Raw genomic sequence first — 16,729 nt, 5'->3', positions numbered from 1 at the left:
AATCTGAAAAAGAATATATATATATATATATATATATATATATATATATACATATAAAACTGAATCACTTTGCTGTATACCTGAGACTAACACAACATTGTAAATCAACTATACATCAATTTTTAAAAATGTTCTGGAGATGGCTGGTAGCGATGGTGATGCAACAATGTGAATGTTCCTCATGCCACAAAAGCATACACTTAAAACAGCTAAAATTATAAATTTTGTATTATGTATATGTTATCACAGTAAAAATCAATTAAAAATGCAAAAAAAAAAAAAAAAAGAATAAACAAGACAACCCTGGGAAAACGAATGGGACGAGAACAGAAGAGATGACTGAGATAAAGGTGCTTTAAAAACACTCTAACTTTATCTGTTTAGATAAAATTTATAGTGAAGAATGTGGCCTGGTTCTTAGGCATTTCAAACACCTCTGGGGTCCCTGGCTTCACACACCTGGGGTTTATCACACTGGGAGCTAATATTCACACAGCTCTGGGCCGACACTCTGTTAAGTGTGTCAGCAACTTTAAGGCTCCTAAGAACAGAGCTGGGGCACCCGCTTTCCTAAGAACGCAGCTGGGGCGTGTGGGGGAAAAAGAGGTGGGTGACATTGGTGGGGTTGCCAAGGTAGAGCCATCAATTAGGTCTAAAGAAAATCTGAAGGAAAAAAAAAACCCACATCAGATCATTTCTGTAGCTATGACCAAAACCTGGGGAGCCAGGTCAGGGAATGGTGAAAGAGTGTCACTAAATTCCCGACCCAGGAAGCCAGGCCCCAGCCTGGACATGGCAGCTTGGCAACTCCACATGCTTCTCACCAGGGCCTGCAGGCAAGGGAGGCCAAGACCCCAGCACCAGCCCTGCCTCCTGCCCTGGAGGCCCCACTGCAATCTTTCCCAGACTCTGAATTGGATCCTCCATTTGGCCTCCCATCCATGGGGCCTCAGACCAGTCCCAGCAGAAGCACATGTGGCTCCAGTCTCCTCGTGTCAGAGAAGTCCCAACCCCATCATTCCCCCTCCTTGGCCTCCCTCCTGTTCTCCACTCCTGCACTAAGCCAACGTGACTATGTGCACTGCTGCTGCTGCAAAAAAAGATGTTCCAGACCACGCTGGCAGCCCTGATGCCAGTCGTGGAAAGGACCAAGAGGGAGAAGAGACAGGGTGTGCGCCTGGCCCCAGCCACACCCCAGGACATCAGCTGGAGGGCTGCACATGCCCTCCACACAGGAGAACACACCAAAACATAACACAGCCCCGTACCTTTGCAAATGACCAGAGTCTGGAGCCAAACATGACAGAGCCTTCCCAGCTGCCCGGCAGATGGAAGCATCGGCCAAGCTTGCCAAGCTTGAGTTCTGTCAAAAAGACTCTGGAGGGGGCCTGAACCACAGACTGTGCTCTCAGCGCAAGAGCAGAGCCAAAACAGCCTGTCATATCCATCCAAGGAGCAATGGAGTAGAGAAAGTGGAGGATCTACGGGGCTCTGTCCTCAGGGCAGCCCCAGACGTGCCTCTTAGAAGGAGTGGGCCTTGAGGACTTGATAACTTGTCTGAACCTCGTTTGCCATATCTGCAAAATGAGGCTAATAAAACCCCACAGGCTGACTGTACTAAAAGAGAAAATAAACAAGTGCTCCCTGATCTTAGTTATGATTATGCCAGTGATTATCCAGTGGCTTGGTTAATCAACATGAGTTTATTGATCACCTACTATACGCCAAGGACATTCTACACATTGCCTCATCTTATCTTCACAACAACCCTAAGAGGAAGGTATTGTTATTCCCGTTTTATGGACAAGGAAATGGAGGCTGGGCAGGGAGGTTAATCATTTGCTCAGAGTTATGTTGCCAATAAGTGACAATTCTTGCAGACGGGCGGCCTCCAAAGCCCATGCTCTTTGCACTGTAGGACTCTAACCCAGCTCTCCAGGGCAGAAAACGTGCACAAGAGACAGGACGCACGTGGGTGGAACAATTAGGGTAAGGTGTAGACTCAGGCTGAAGGAGTTCAGCCTCCAGGGAGAGACAGGTGAGCAGAAACCAGGGCCCAGTGTCAGGTGAGCCTGGAGCCCCCTAGGGCCAAGGTGAGGGCTGGGTGAGAGAGAGGAGCTGCGAAAGGGCTCCTCTTGGAGAGGGGGGGTGAAGGGGGCTGGGTAGGTGCAATGGTTTACAGAGGCCCAGGGGGCAAGTCTCTGAGAATATTCTCCTTCTAGAAGCTGTGACAGCCCTTCTCCCCACCCCCAACTCTGGGCACAATTACAGCTCAGCCAAGTTTGCCTTTCATCTCCTGCAGCTTCCCCATCTTCACCCTTTATCCCCTTGTGGGTTCCCTTCTATCTAAGCTCTCAAGACTCCGAGGTGCCCTTGTCCATCCACTGATTCTCAACCCCTCCTGAGCACTAGAATCTCCTAAGGGACCCTTAAAAACAGACGTGGACCCTCCTCTAGAAATTCCATTTCAGTTAGTCTGGAAGGGGTGAAGAAGGCCGACAATGGCCTGAGAGATGAAAGGACTTTTCTGGGTCACAAAGCCGCTAGCAGGGAGGCCTGGGTTCCCCTAAGTCTTCCTAACTTGGAGCTCAGTTCCTCCCCGTAGCACCCGTGTGCCTGTGGAGGACGGGCGCCCAAGCACTTGCCCATGCGTGTCTCCTAGTGTTGGGGTCCCAGGCTGGCGTTCCTCCCTCGGCCTCGCTCTGCCCCAGTCCACCCCCAGCAATGACCACTGCCGTTTCCCACTTGATGTCAGAAGCACGTTCCTCGGCAAAGTCTGAGTTTTGGACTTTGGACAGTGAAAAATACAGCTTTGACAGCCAGGCCGTGTAGAGCCCAAAATAAGTTTCCAAACTCCTGTTGGCTACAAGGCCTGTAAACAGACTTTGATGCCCCTCAGGCCAGCCCCTGGAGGCCCTTAGCCTTGGTTTCCATGTCTTGAATAGAGAATAAATACTAGCACTATTTAACTCACAAGGCTTTTGCAAAGGTAGCTGGAAATGATACCCACAGAGAATAATGCCTGACAGAGGAACTGGCCCTCAGTCCTCCCACAAATGCTTGCTCAGAATCTGCTGCAGACTAGGCATTATCTGAGCGTGAGGGGAGAACGTTTGTGTCCCTGAGATGCCCCTGTCTCAGGGCTCCCAGTAGAGGAAGGATTCAGGCAAGTAGAGAGGCAGTTAGTACGCAGAGAGCCGTGTGCTCTGGGGACACAGAAGGGACACAAGTAACCCATCTGAGAACACACATCAAGACGTTCCCATGAGTCAGGCTGAAGGGGAAGGGAGTCAGGGCAGCCCTGAAGGAAAGGCGAGTACAAGGAAATCCAAGTAACCGCGTTACAGCTGAAACAGAAGTCGTGCTTTGGTTTCCTAGGGCTGCCATAACAAACTACCATAAACATGGTGGATTAAAATGACAGAAATTCCCAGTCCCGCCCGCCCCGGCGGGCGAGCAGACAAGCCTCTCGGCTGGTGAGTTCCGGTCGGCCCGATCCTCTGCGCTGGAATCTGTGCGCTTTGCCCTCCGCACCCCTGTTGCTGTGCTCTCCTCCGCGGCTCCCAAGCTCCCCCACTCCGCCTCCCGAAGTCTCCACCCGCGAAGGGGCTTCCTAGTGTGTGGACACTTTTCCTCCTTCACAGCTCTCTCCCGCTGGTGCAGGACCCGTCCCTATCCTTTTGTCTCTGTTTAGTTTTTTCTTTTGCCCTAACCAGGTACGTGGGGGGTTCCTTGCCTTTTGGGAGGTCTGAGGTCTTCTGCCAGCGTTCAGTAGGTGCTCCGTAGGAGTTGTTCCACGCGTAGATGTATTTCTGGTGTATCTGTGGGGAGGAAGGTGATCTCCGCGTCTTACTCTTCCGCCATCTTCCCGGAAGTCCTTCAAAAAGAGTCATGTACCAAAATGTTCATTGCAGCTCTATTTACAATAGCCCAGAGATGGAAACAACCTAAGTGTCCATCATCGGATGAATGGATAAAGAAGATGTGGCACATATATACAATGGAATATTACTCAGCCATAAAGAGAGACGAAATTGAGCTATTTGTAATGAGGTGGACAGACCTAGAGTCTGTCATACAGAGTGAAGTAAGTCAGAAAGAGAGAGACAAATACCGTATGCTAACACATATATATGGAATTTAAGAAAAAAAAAATGTCATGAAAAACCTAGGGGTGAAACAGGAATAAAGACACAGACTTACTAGAGAATGGACTTGAGGCTATGGGGAGGGGGAAGGGTAAACGGTGACAAAGCGAGAGAGAGGCATGGACATATATACACTGCCAAACGTAAGGTAGATAGCTAGTGGGAAGCAGCCGCATAGCACAGGGAGATCAGCTCGGTGCTTTGTGACCGCCTGGAGGGGTGGGATAGGGAGGGTGGGAGGGAGGGAGACGCAAGCGGGAAGAGATATGGGAACATATGTATATGTATAACTGATTCATTTTGTTGTGAAGCTGAAACTAACATACCATTGTAAAGCAAAAAAATAAAATAAAATAAAATGACAGAAATTTATCCTCTCACAGTTCTGCCAGCTATAAGTCCAAATCAAGGTATCATCAGAGCCAAACTCCCCTCTGAAGGCTCTCGGGGAGAAGCCTTCCTTGCTTCTTCCTAGCTTCTGTGGGGTCCTGGCAATCCTTGATGTCTGTAGCTACATGACTCCAATCTCTGCCTCTTCTCTCTGTGTCTCTTCTTCCCATGAGGACACATCATTGGATTTAGGGCCCACCTAACCCAGAATGAGCTCATCTCCATCTTTAATTACATTTGCAAAGACCCTAGCTCCAAATAAAGTCACACGCTGAGGTTCCCTGGGATGGGAATTTGGGGGTCATGATTCAACCCACCACAGAGGGCAAGGGTGGAAGTGGAGAGAGATGAGATTCCCAGAGGTAGGCTGAGGACACACACAGACTTCATCCAGGGACACTGGTGAGAGGTGGAGGCGTTTTAGAATGTAAGCTTTCGAAAGATATGCTGCCTTTGGGATGGAGGGCAGATAGAGAAGAACAAAGTCGGATGCTTTACAGTAATTCAGTGAGATGTATCTCTTGACAGTCAATAGGTATTTGGGAGACAGAACTGACAAGGTGTGGTGGTGATTTGGAAGTAGGGAGAAGGAAAGGAGCCACATTGTGTTCTCAGGTTTCTGAGTAAGGGAACTGAATGAGGGCACGTGGCAAGGTGGGAAGGAAGGAGATAGGAGACCCAAGCAGAGATGCTAAGGAGACTCTGGACTCGATGCAGGTGGCTCAAGCTCAGGGGAGCTCTCAAGGCTGGAGAGCGAGCCCATGGAAGGACCTGGCACCATGGGAGGAGAGTGATGTGTAGTGTGGGGGGAAACAGAGGCTCAGAACAGACCAGAGGAGCACCAATATTAAGGGCTCGGGCAGACGAAGAGCTCACGACAAAGACTAAGGAGCAGGGACGAGAGGCCAGGGGAGCAGACAACGGGCAATCACACAAAGAGACAGTGCCCAGCGCTTTCCCTGTCCCCGTCCTCGCCTCCTGTCCACTTCCCTTTCCAGTTTGCTACAGTGAAAGTACTTGACCTTTCTTGGGGTGATGGGAGGACAGCCTCACAGGGCAAACGGTAAAGCTCCCTATTTATTTACTCAAGCATGTTCTGTGCTTCTGTTACCTCATCACAGCCTGGACTGGGCAACCCTGGTTTCACTTCCATCACCGTCCTCCAGCCCCACACCCCTGGGTAATCTAGAGCCTCCTGTCCAGTCATCTCTGGCAAAGAGCCCACACCCTCCATCTGCTGTCTCCAAAAGGCAGCTGTCAGACCCATGTGGGCTAATGTTGATCACCCGAGATGGGGCTGGTCGGAATGGAGATGTGCAGTAAGTGTAAATTACATGTGGATTTCAAAGACTCACTCGGAAAATAAATGTAAAATATCCCAGGAATAATTGTATATTGATTACATGCAAAAATTACATTTCAATATATGTAATTATTAATTAAATTAATTAAATATATTAAGTATATATTAAATTAATTAAATGCAGATGCAGGTTAATTGAAGTATATTATTTTAATTAAATTATATTAATATTAATTATATTAATATATTAATATTAAATTTGATTTAATATTAATTCAATTAAATGCAGGTTAATTAAAATATATTATTAAGATTAATGTCACCTGTTTCTTTGTAGTTTTTTTAAACCTAAAATTACATTAGGTGACTTGCATTATATTTCTTTTGGGTAGTACTGCCCTAAGACCTTCTTTGATATCAAAACTTACCTGAAACACAGAACAGTTTTGCATTTCCCCGGAGTCTGGCTGGCACAGGTCATGGGAAGGGAGAACGGCATGCTGTATGTTGCACCTGGTTTTTCACATTCGCATTTTATTTCTCATAACTCATGTGATTCCCCGTCTCTCCCCTAACTTTTTTTTTTTTTGCGGTACGCGGGCCTCTCACTGTTGTGGCCTCTCCCGCTGCAGAGCACAGGCTCCAGACGCACAGGCTCAGCGGCCATGGCTCACGGGCCCAGCCGCTCCGCAGTATGTGGGATCTTCCCAGACCGGGGCACGAACCCGTGTCCCCTGCATCAGCAGGCGGACTCTCAACCACTGCGCCACCAGGGAAGCCCTCCCCTAACTTTTTAAATGAGAAAACCAGAGGGCAAATTTAACTCATGTCTACTCAATTCCTAAACCCATAATTTGTCCAATACACAATGTTGTCAAGTCTAATAGTGGTAATAGTTTCTAAGGAACCCCCTTAGATATAATAATAATAATCCCTTTATGCACATAAAGTGTCTTATATCACTTACATCATCCCATCTGCTCCAAAAGAAAACCTTAAGACTTCCAACGTAAGATATTCTCATTTAAAAATTTTGTTTATACACGGCAGAAAATTAAAAGGTACAAAGAAATAGAAAGTCAACTTCCCACCTACCCCTGACTTGCTCCCTCCTGCCACCCTCCACCCCTGCCGACAGCATGCTCTGTATATCCCCCTAGTGATGGTGATGCACAAACAGTCAAACATGCGTGTGGATATATGGCCATTTTTCAAAAAACTCAAATAGCAGTAGGTTGCACCCATATTCCACATGTTACTCTTTGTACTTAGCACCTTATCTTGGAGACCCTTCATATCAGTACATAAAGGTCTGCCTTTAACTATGTCATATTTAACTGAACAGACTTTCATAAATTACAAAATACATTTAAATCAGGAAACTAAGTTCAAGGAAGGAGTCATTTGTTCTCCTTGACGGCAACAGTGACAGACTGAGGCCAACTGATTCCAGTCCGAGCCTCCTTGCTTCCTCTCCTTGATCCTCCCCGTGCCCCCATCTGTGAAAGAGTAGAAACAATTCCTGGCCCACCTACTGTGAAGCTGACATGGAGACTGAAAGAGCTAATGAAACCTGGAAAGCACAATTCAAACAAGAAGCATCGTCATTACTGTTACTGTAACTGTACTGTTACTGTAACTGTACTGTTACTGTAACTGTAATCGGAGTCACATTTTGGTAGAAATCTAAGCAACGTAGGGGAGGGCAAATGTATTTGGGCAGGACGATTCTACCACCCTTTGAATCACATCATCACTGGGCCCATAGTATTGGCCCCCACCCAGCACTGATCTAGCCCAAGGGGACAGATCCTGGCTGCCTCCTTAAAAAGGGTTGGAATGTTCTGAAGGGCTCAGGTGTGACTGTCCAGCCCCTCATCTTGCGGGGAGTAGGTGGTCGCAGGTTCTGGCCCCCAGGGACAGGCTTTCTCAGGAAGGAGACTTCACTCACAAGGCTGAGACATAAACACACACAGACACAGGCCCTGGAAATCTGGAGCAAGGTGAGTGGAAAACTGTCCTCGGCCCAGGAGCGGCTGGCTGTTTATGTGCAGTAGGTCACGGGCTGACATTTTCCAGGCCCAGGCTCAGCATGGGAAGCTGACTGCACCCACCAGCACAGCTCCAGCCCAGACACGGGAGCAATGTGACTGAGGGAACTGCAGCCAAATTAGGCTGGCCGAGGGGTCTGGCTGGCAGGGCCCAAGCGAGTGAGCGACTGCTTAAAGGGACGCCGCCTCATTTCATCTGGCGGCCCTGCCCACCGCCTTGGTGTCTGGGGCTTGCTTTTCCTTGCTTGTTCCCAGCTCTCCCCTGTGTCTTGGGGAAGAACAAGGGGGAGCGGGAGGAGACAAATCTCCAGGGAAGAAAAAGTAAACCCAGGCTTAGCCAGCATGTACCCCACATGTCTTCCCAGCTCCTCCAAGTTGGCCCCAGGGTCCCCAGATGCGCAGGAGAAGTGTGCTTAAGCTGTGTGATCACAAAGATTGAGCTTCCCCAGGAAATTTCTAGAGCCCATTAGAAGGGCTCACAAGGCACAGAGCCTCCAGAAAACGTGCCTTCCCTTACCTTGGTTCCTCACCTTGGCAAAGCTTCCCACTGTCTCCACCCAGACAGGTGGAAGGCCAGTCCACTCATCCTGTTTATAGAAGAAGGGTGGGGAGAGCGAAAGGACAAGTTCCAGCCTCTCACAGGGCTTCTCACCAACCTGCCCTGTCTGAGCAGTTACTCTCCGAGCTCAGTCGCCCATCCACTCTTCCTAAAGTCAGCCGGTCAGTGCTCTACACAGTTGGTCCTAAGAAAGAAAAAGTATTCAAAGCTGGCTGTTCAAAGCACATTGCCGACAGTCCTCCACTTAACAAAAGAATTAATTATGGAACTTTTTGAAGAGACAACTTTCCTAGGGCGTATAAGGTACAATTTTTACTTAGCATCAATGTATTCACAATTTTGGGGGGTATAAACCTAAAAAGGCACGTATGTTTGGCTATAAATGTATTTGCGTTATTTTTCAATTCTCAGTATAAAAACTTGATTTAGGCAGGGCTGGTATCATTATTTCTACCTTTCAGGTGAGGAAAGGGAGACTCAGAGAGATTCTAAGCAAAAATGGGCGTTCCCACTGCTGCACAATGACCCGCTGAGGGTCGCATTTCTCAGCCTGCCCAAATCCCACTGTTACACCTGCGCTGTTTACAGAAAGTGGAGTAGAGGGTACCAGGGACTGGGGAGAGGGTGGGGAAGGTATTATTTAATTGGTGCAGAGTCTCTATTCTGGATGATGAGAATGTTCTGGAAATGGAAAGTGGTGATGGTTGCATGACATTATGAATGTCCTTAGTATATGCTGAATGTACACTTAAAATGGTTAAAAGGGTACATTGTGTATTAATTTTTTAACATAGAAAAAGAATTACCTAGCTGAAATTCTGCATCGCAGCAGGATTACGTTAGCTCACTTCCCCTCTGCCCTTTCCTTCCACCTCCCACTTCCCCCATATAATAAAGAGAACTAATCAAGAGAAAATAATTAAAATTGAAGTAACACCGAGAAATCACTTCTACCCCAGGAGATTGGCAAAAAATAAAGTATGATAATACTCTTTGCTAGTAAAGACGCAGAAGAAGGACACTCTCGCACACTGTTGTTGAAAAAATAAACTGGGCAGACTGGAAAACAATCTAGCAATATACTATAAACATGTTTATTAAAATTAAAAATACACATACGTGGTATTGGAGACAGGGAAAATACACAGATCAATTAAAGAGAATAGAGTTTGAGGAGAGGGATATTTCCTAGACTAAAACCAGGGGTGGGGTGTGGTCTATGGGTCACAAGATCAATGGGAACTTGCAACTTGCTCACTAATGGCACCCCATAATGAGAGACCCTCAGAAGGAATAGTGGTTTGGGGTATCCTGGGCTCTGGGATCACCATAGAAGCCCATGACCCAAAGGTGATTAGCAAGATGAAAAACCTGCAGAGACCACACCTGGGGTAGGGGCTTCTCCCCTGTGATCAATATGGACCCATGGCAAGGAGGCCTAGACACTTTACCCAATCCAGTGGCGGATCAGGTAGTGACCAGAGAAAGATTTCGGTTGAATTTCCTGACATCCCAGTAGGACGGGGATGTGAAGTCAACATTAAGTTGTGTTTGGTCAGGGTTCCCCAGAAAAACATAACCAGTAGGAGACAGATAGATAGACAGATAGATAAGTAGATAAAGATTTATTATAGGAATTGGCTCATACAATTGTGGAGGCCAAGAAGTCCCGGGATTTGCCGTCTGTAAGCTGGAGAAATAAGAAAGCTGGTTGTGCAATTCAGTTCAGATATGAAGCCCAGAGAACCAGGAGTGTCTATTCAAGCAGAGAGAGTGAACTCATGTTTCCTCCACCTTTCCGTTCTATTCAAGCCCTCAGTGGATTGGATGGTGCCCCGCAAATTGGCGAGGGGCATCATCTTTACTTGACCTATTGATTCAAATGCTAATCTCTTCCAGCACCACCTCAGACACACCCAGAAATAATATTTTACCAGCTTTCTGAGCGTCCCTTAGCCCAGTCAAGTTGACATATATAATTCACCGTCACAAACAGTTTTGCAGAAAGTAAAGAACTATGCTATTACCTGCATACGTGAGTTGGCGAACTGAGAGTCTTCCCACTTATATGAGATTTAGAGGTAGGTATTATGGATGAGGTGGGGTTCAATCTCACCTTGAGAACAACAGGTAGGGGTTGGGGTGAGCACAGGTGTGACAGCCCAGGTGAGCAGGGAGTGGGCGGCAGACAGTGAAGAAACGGGCTTGGCTGGAGTATATGGTCCCAATTAGAGAGTGGAAAGAACCCACTTTTAGTGTCTGTCCTCCTCATTATCAAAACACATCTGTCACTGAACACCTCCATGTACAAGGTTCCGGGCTGTATGCTGTGAGGTATGGAAAGGTGAGAAATGCAGGGTCAGCGCTTTCTGTGAGCTCATAAATTAGCTTGATAATGTGCGTCCACGAAGAAAAACACTCAGAAGGTGGAGTGCCCGATTCCTGACATACATCATCCGTGCACTTGTTTCCTCAGCTAAATCTTACTGTGTTTAATCCTCACACCGGGCTAAGTATTAGGGATGCAGAGATGAACGATACAGTGCACCATTCCTAGGAAATACATAGAAATCACCTCCGGCTGAGGAAGGTCTCCCAGAGCTGGACCTGGGTGGGCTGGTAGGATGTGATAGGTGTCTGAGGAGGAAGCGGGTACACCTGTGGCAAGATCGGCACCTGGGACTGATGGCCTGTGGAACACCCAGGTGAGCTGGGGGCAGGGGCCGGGGGGTAGGGGAGGTGGGCAGAGAGTGGCAGAGAGTGGGCAGAAGATCCAAGTGAGGGCAAAGAGGCAGATGAGGCTGGACAGGACATCTGGGCACAGATGACAGAGTGTTCTGCACTCTAGACTTTGGACTGTGGGAACCTGGAGTTAGTGAGGATTTCTGATCTGCTGTGAGGTCCTACTGTGCCCACCAAGCTCCTGCCACCTCCAAAGTGAGTGGTAGATGGGGCCAAGCAGGAATGTGCCCAGCAAAGATCGTCTGTGGCCCACTTAGCTAGTGCCCGTCCCCGAGTCACTTCTCTCCCGGGGCGCCTGCCAGCCCCGGACACTCACCAGAGCCCACGGGAGCCCTCAGCCTCTCCAGCCTGACCCGGAGGCCTGGAGGGCCCACGTGCTCTCGAAGAGCTGAGCTCCAGCCTTCCTTGTTCCTCCCACTCAGACAGCAGGGAGTCCCTGTTACATCAACCTCTGCCCCCCATCCCCAGCTGAAAGGGGAAGGGGAGGAAGCCCTGAGGCTTACAGCAAAACCTCAGGGTGCCCCTGAGTCCCAGGTGTGCTCAGATGTGGTCTGGGCCAGCCAAGCCTGCTGGGCCATCAACTTGGATGCAGGATACACAGAATGTACCTGCACCTCCTCCGGCAGGTAGGGGTGTGTGTGTGTGTGTGTGCGCGTGCACACGCGCGCACGTGAGGCTCCCGGGCACAGGGTGTTGGGTAACCTACATCTAATGTTGCAGCCCAACACGCAGCCAAAGGATTGGGACAGGCTTTGCCTTTGAGGATGCCGACAAGCAAATCTCCTTGTGAGAAGATCATTGTCTCCACGAACCCTGACGTCACAAACCCATTGCAGCCTGTCCTCCCTCTTCTCACGGACAGTTGTGTCCAGCTGAAAGCAAGCACCAACCCTCAACTTGAAGCTGTGTGCCTAAGTTTTCACCAACACCAAGGGATGCAATAAGTGTGTGCTGATTTGATGGTAAAGGGGTCATAGAAAGACCAACCCCATGGGGTTTTAGCATATGGAAGTGAAGAGGGCTTTTCTATCCCTTTCCTTTAGGGTGGTGGGGATGGAGGCAGAGGTGATGGGATTGATGGGGAAGGAGAGAAGCTACGGATTTGCTACAGCAGAATCTCTGGGGCATTAGTAATCATGTATTAATATTTCCTAAAGCTCCCCAGATGAAGAAAAAGATTGAGAACCAGCTGCCCCAAGGAGAGAGGTATGAAGAGGAGTCTTCTTTCAGATTGAATCGGGTGGCCAGAATAAATCAGTCCACCACTGCTGTAGAATCCACCTGCTGACGCTCACTGTGACCCAGATTCTTGTCTCATTCCATCAGCCCCGTTCCACGTCTCCCCCGCCCCCGCCCCCGCCCCCAGCCTTATTCCAGTTCAGCCCCTTTAATATCCCTGCTACCCATTGACTGCCATTCCCTTAGGACTTCCTTCCAGCCCCAGTTAAGAAAAACATATGATCACCGGCTTCCAGACCCCACCGCTTCCATTCTGCACACTCCAGGACCCTCTCCCAGACTGGAAGGAGTGAGAAGAGTTTGGGGTCTTTCTTCCCCCCCCCCCAAGCGAGTGGGCATCCAGATATGGGCAAAATCAGAGCGTGCTCAGCATGTGACCTCCGGGTGTTGGGATGAACGTGCAGGCCAGGCTGCAGCCCTGCCAGGGTGTCCGGCGCTTGGAATCTTTCCATGCAAATTTCCCTTGTGGCAGCCCTGGCCTCTTCTGCAGGGGTGGCAGCCGCCCTGGGAGGAAAGATGAGATTTAAATTGGTAATCAAGCACTGTACCAAACTGGACTTTGACCTTGTTCAGAATTCCACTGGCCCGTGTTCCCTGACCCACCACCGCCCTTTCTGCCCAATTGTTCCCTTGAGTAGCTGCCTGCTATCTATGGCAATAAGGCAGGCTGCCACCAGCTGCTGCTTCCCTGGCTGCCCTCCACCTGGCTGGATCGGAAGGCCTTGGAAATCAGAGAGCTTTGCCTTTCCAGCCACTTTGCTACCTCTGCTCCTGGAGCGAGACAAGAATAGTCTGGATGAGGTCTCTGGTCCTGGCTGTGCCTGCTGGTAGGGCCTGGGAGAGGTGAAGGCAGCCCCGGCAAACTCCTTTTATGCACTCTTCGTTACCAAAGCGATTCCCAGACGAGGCCTGGAATGGCCAGTGTGGGCCCACACGCCTGCTATGTCCACGGAAGCAGCATGGATCCAGCATCCGTTCTCTCCAGCTCCTTCCACTGCCCCAGAACACCCCCGCTTGCTGCAAAACACCACGTTTTTGCTCATTTCTTCTGCCGAGAAGGTCTTCCACATTCTCTTCTACATGTCTAAACTCTGCCCTTCCTTCCATGGCCTGGGGGACCACTCTCCCCGGTAGGGTGCCTACTCACTCCCCTGCAACCCTACCATGCTTTTTCTCTGACCTCCTCAATTCATGACTCAAACCAAATATCTGGGGCATTTAGTCACATGCTGATTTGCCATGTTGTCTCATTGTTTCAACTGTTATCTCCCCAACAAGATGGTAGGCTCCCAGGGACTATGCATTACCTAGAATTGGCACTTAGTAGGTCTACTGGGAATCAGTGAATGTGAAAGGACAAATGAATGAATATAGACGTTGCTTTATTCAGAGCTCTGTTTTCTTTACACGCCTAGAATTCTTCCCAACAAGAGAGCCCTTCTTTCCATTGGCTGTCGTCACAACGAAGCTGCTGGTGGAAACTTTGCTTCCCATGCCTCCCAGAGCACAGGAGAACCAAGAATGTTTCACCAGGAGGAGTCAGTTGCCAGAACAGTTGGATTTCCACCAGCGTGCAGGGCACTAGTGGCTGCTGGGAGCAGATGTCTGCCCTCTTTGATCTAACTGGGATGCTAGAATGTGCCCACACGAAGCTTTGTTTCCGTTAATGCACACAGTATGTGAGAGCTAAGAATGGCTGGGTGCAGAAAGCACCCAGTCTAGGCTGTCCTAATCAGAGAGCATGTGAAGGATACAGAAAATAGGGCTGTTGAATGGAGGTAGCGGGGAGACTGGGTGTCCAAGGAAGGCATGAAAGAGTGCCCCTACTCTCTCTTCCCCAGCCAGACTCCACCTGTCCATGTCTGCTCCCCCACCCAGGTAAGAAAGAGCCAAAGATGGGGCGAGGACAAGGGACAAGATTGGGGGTGGGGTGGTGGATGGATAGTTAACTCAGGGGTTTCATCTGAGAGGAAACACCTTGGGAATGCAAGGCAGCTCTCACACATGCACTATCCATCCGATGGGGAGGCATAGAGGAGGCTCAAAAAGCCAGGAGGGGCTTCCCTGGTGGCGCAGTGGTTGAGAGTCCGCCTGCCGATGCAGGGGACGCGGGCTCGTGCCCCGGTCCGGGAGGATCCCACATGCCGCGGAGCGGCTGGACCCGTGAGCCATGGCCGCTGAGCCTGCGCGTCTGGAGCCTGTGTTCCACAATGGGAGAGGCCACAACAGTGAGAGGCCCGCGTACCGCAAAACAAAACAAAACAAAAAAAGCCAGGCGAAGACCAGACAGGCAAGAAAGAAGATCTGGAAAGACAGGTGAAGTGTGAGCTGCCACATCTTTGTACACAGAAGGCCCAAGGTTGGGGCAGGGGGTCGTTGATGAGCTCTGTCCATGGGGCTTCCACCTATTGTCTCAGAAGTAAGTCAGGAGCCGGGGGCCAAGCACGGAGCAGCCTATGTGTGGCCCCTGGGTGCCATTGCGCTCCTGCGTCCTTCGCTGTGGTTAGGGCAGAGAGACCCTCTGACAGAAAGACATAGGGTGCTTGTCTTCTGGGCAGAGGAGAGGCTCAGAGACAAGAACATGAGTGAAGGGGAGGTGGCAGCATCTGACCTACAGGCAAGTGGACCGAGTGTGGTGGGGTGAGCCTGGGTGTCGAGGAGTCATTCTGGGGCTCCCCAAGGAGCAGAAATGCCCACATGAGGTTTCCTAGCAGCGCCCTCCCCCAGGCCCTTCCCCTCTGGCCTCGGGCCTCTTGCCCACCAGTGCATGCAGTCCCATCACCGATGACAGTGAGCAGAGTTTGCCAATTCCATTCCTTTTATTACTCATGCCTTTCCCAGGGAAAGGAACAGACTCGAAGGAGAAGGCAGTTGCCATGGACTGGAACTTGCTGACGCATCTCTCAGCTAACTCGACCCCTTTCTTTCAAGAGGAATTTTACACAGCCCATTTTATTGGTACCTACTGACATCAAAACTGTTAGGTCAGAGGGCAGGCATCGAGGTCAGAGAACGCCCCACCCCTGGGGCGTATTTCCTCCTTCTGCTCCACAATGTCCCCCAGGATCACGGGAGGATGGGCGGGCAAAAAAGAAGATTTCATACGCCCAGGTGTGTGTGCAGGGGAACTTTCTCTCCCACTCTAGCCAGAGACATAGAATTTAATAAATCCTCAGAACTGGGGAGGCAGGGGTGTGTGAGGATGTCTTTCATTGCGGGGAGGGTGGGTCAAACACCTAGAGCGTCTGCTAACCGCATGCTCCTGAGAGCACGCCCATACACATGGTGTACTGCTAAGGCCCAGAAACAGGGAAGAGAAAGGGGGCCAATCTGGAAGCCAGGGCTCCATCCCCAGTCACTCCACGCTGGTTAGGACTGTGGTTCCCATACCTGGATGGATGGCAGAATCACCTGGCCAGCTCAGCGAACGTGCAGATTCTTGGGGTCCCACCGCAGTCCCACCAAGTCAGAGCCACGTGGGGTGGGGAAATTGGGGTATGCGTGTGTTCAACAAGCTCCCCTGGGATTCTCATGCCACATTCCCCTTCCTGAGTTTAGAGTTGCCGGATCCACGTGGGGTTCCTTGAAAATTGATGCTACTCTTGTTCAAGACCACAGGCAGACCTCCAAAGACAGACCCCAGAGCCAGCACATGGAATGGGAGAGCCAGATCTACTCCCAGAGAAGCACCCTGCAGCCTGAGTATCCTCATGGCACACTCGGCCACTGCAGGTGATCACCTGGGATGCATTGATTTCCGTTATCCCATAGGACCTCTTTTGTAGCACTTTGTTGTTTGTTTTCACAAAATCAACTATTACAGATATTTGATGATGGACTTGAATGCTATTCTTCTCCCTGTTTAACACGTTTGCCAACCAACCTTACCTGCCAAAGGTAATGTGGAAACCCATCACCCACTGGCTTGTTCAAGATGAGCCCAGGGTCACTAAACCATTATCCTATTTTCTTTGGAGCTTCTGTTTCCCTGAACAACAGGCTGCAAAGTGATTTGGAAAATCAAGGTTAGACCCATACCCTGGGCAAAATGCCTGAGAAGAAAAGACAGTTTCTTATCTTTTTTTTTTTCTACTTTTTTTTCCAACCTAAGGTATATATAAGGTCACAGAAAAAAGAGTGTTGATTCCACGTGGCTGGGGCTGAACCCTTGCAATTTACCAATGACGTTTCACTCACTCATGAGTTTTCCCGGCTCTGAGTCACACACAGGCTTTTAAGCAGAGAAAAGAAAATTCCTGAAATGAATGAGTTACATTCTGGCCCGGGAGGCAATACC

General features: G+C 49.6%; 1 long non-coding RNA gene across 1 annotated transcript; it reads left to right on the top strand.

Moving 5' to 3' along the window:
* The first annotated feature begins 8,576 nt into the window (after positions 1 to 8,576).
* On the top strand, positions 8,577 to 14,527 carry LOC113626743 (uncharacterized). The gene is made up of 3 exons (XR_003435234.1): positions 8,577 to 11,156; positions 11,914 to 12,155; positions 12,351 to 14,527. It is a non-coding gene; the product is annotated as an uncharacterized LOC113626743 (long non-coding RNA).
* The last annotated feature ends 2,202 nt before the right edge of the window (positions 14,528 to 16,729 follow it).

The sequence above is a fragment of the Aethalodelphis obliquidens genome, unplaced genomic scaffold, assembly GCF_003676395.1.
Source record: "Aethalodelphis obliquidens isolate GAN/ISIS:26980383/991018 unplaced genomic scaffold, ASM367639v1 scaffold19, whole genome shotgun sequence".
In the NCBI taxonomy this organism is placed as follows: domain Eukaryota; kingdom Metazoa; phylum Chordata; class Mammalia; order Artiodactyla; family Delphinidae; genus Aethalodelphis; species Aethalodelphis obliquidens.
The sequence above is the reverse complement of the archived record's forward strand: the minus strand, read 5'-3'. Positions and strand labels throughout refer to the sequence as shown.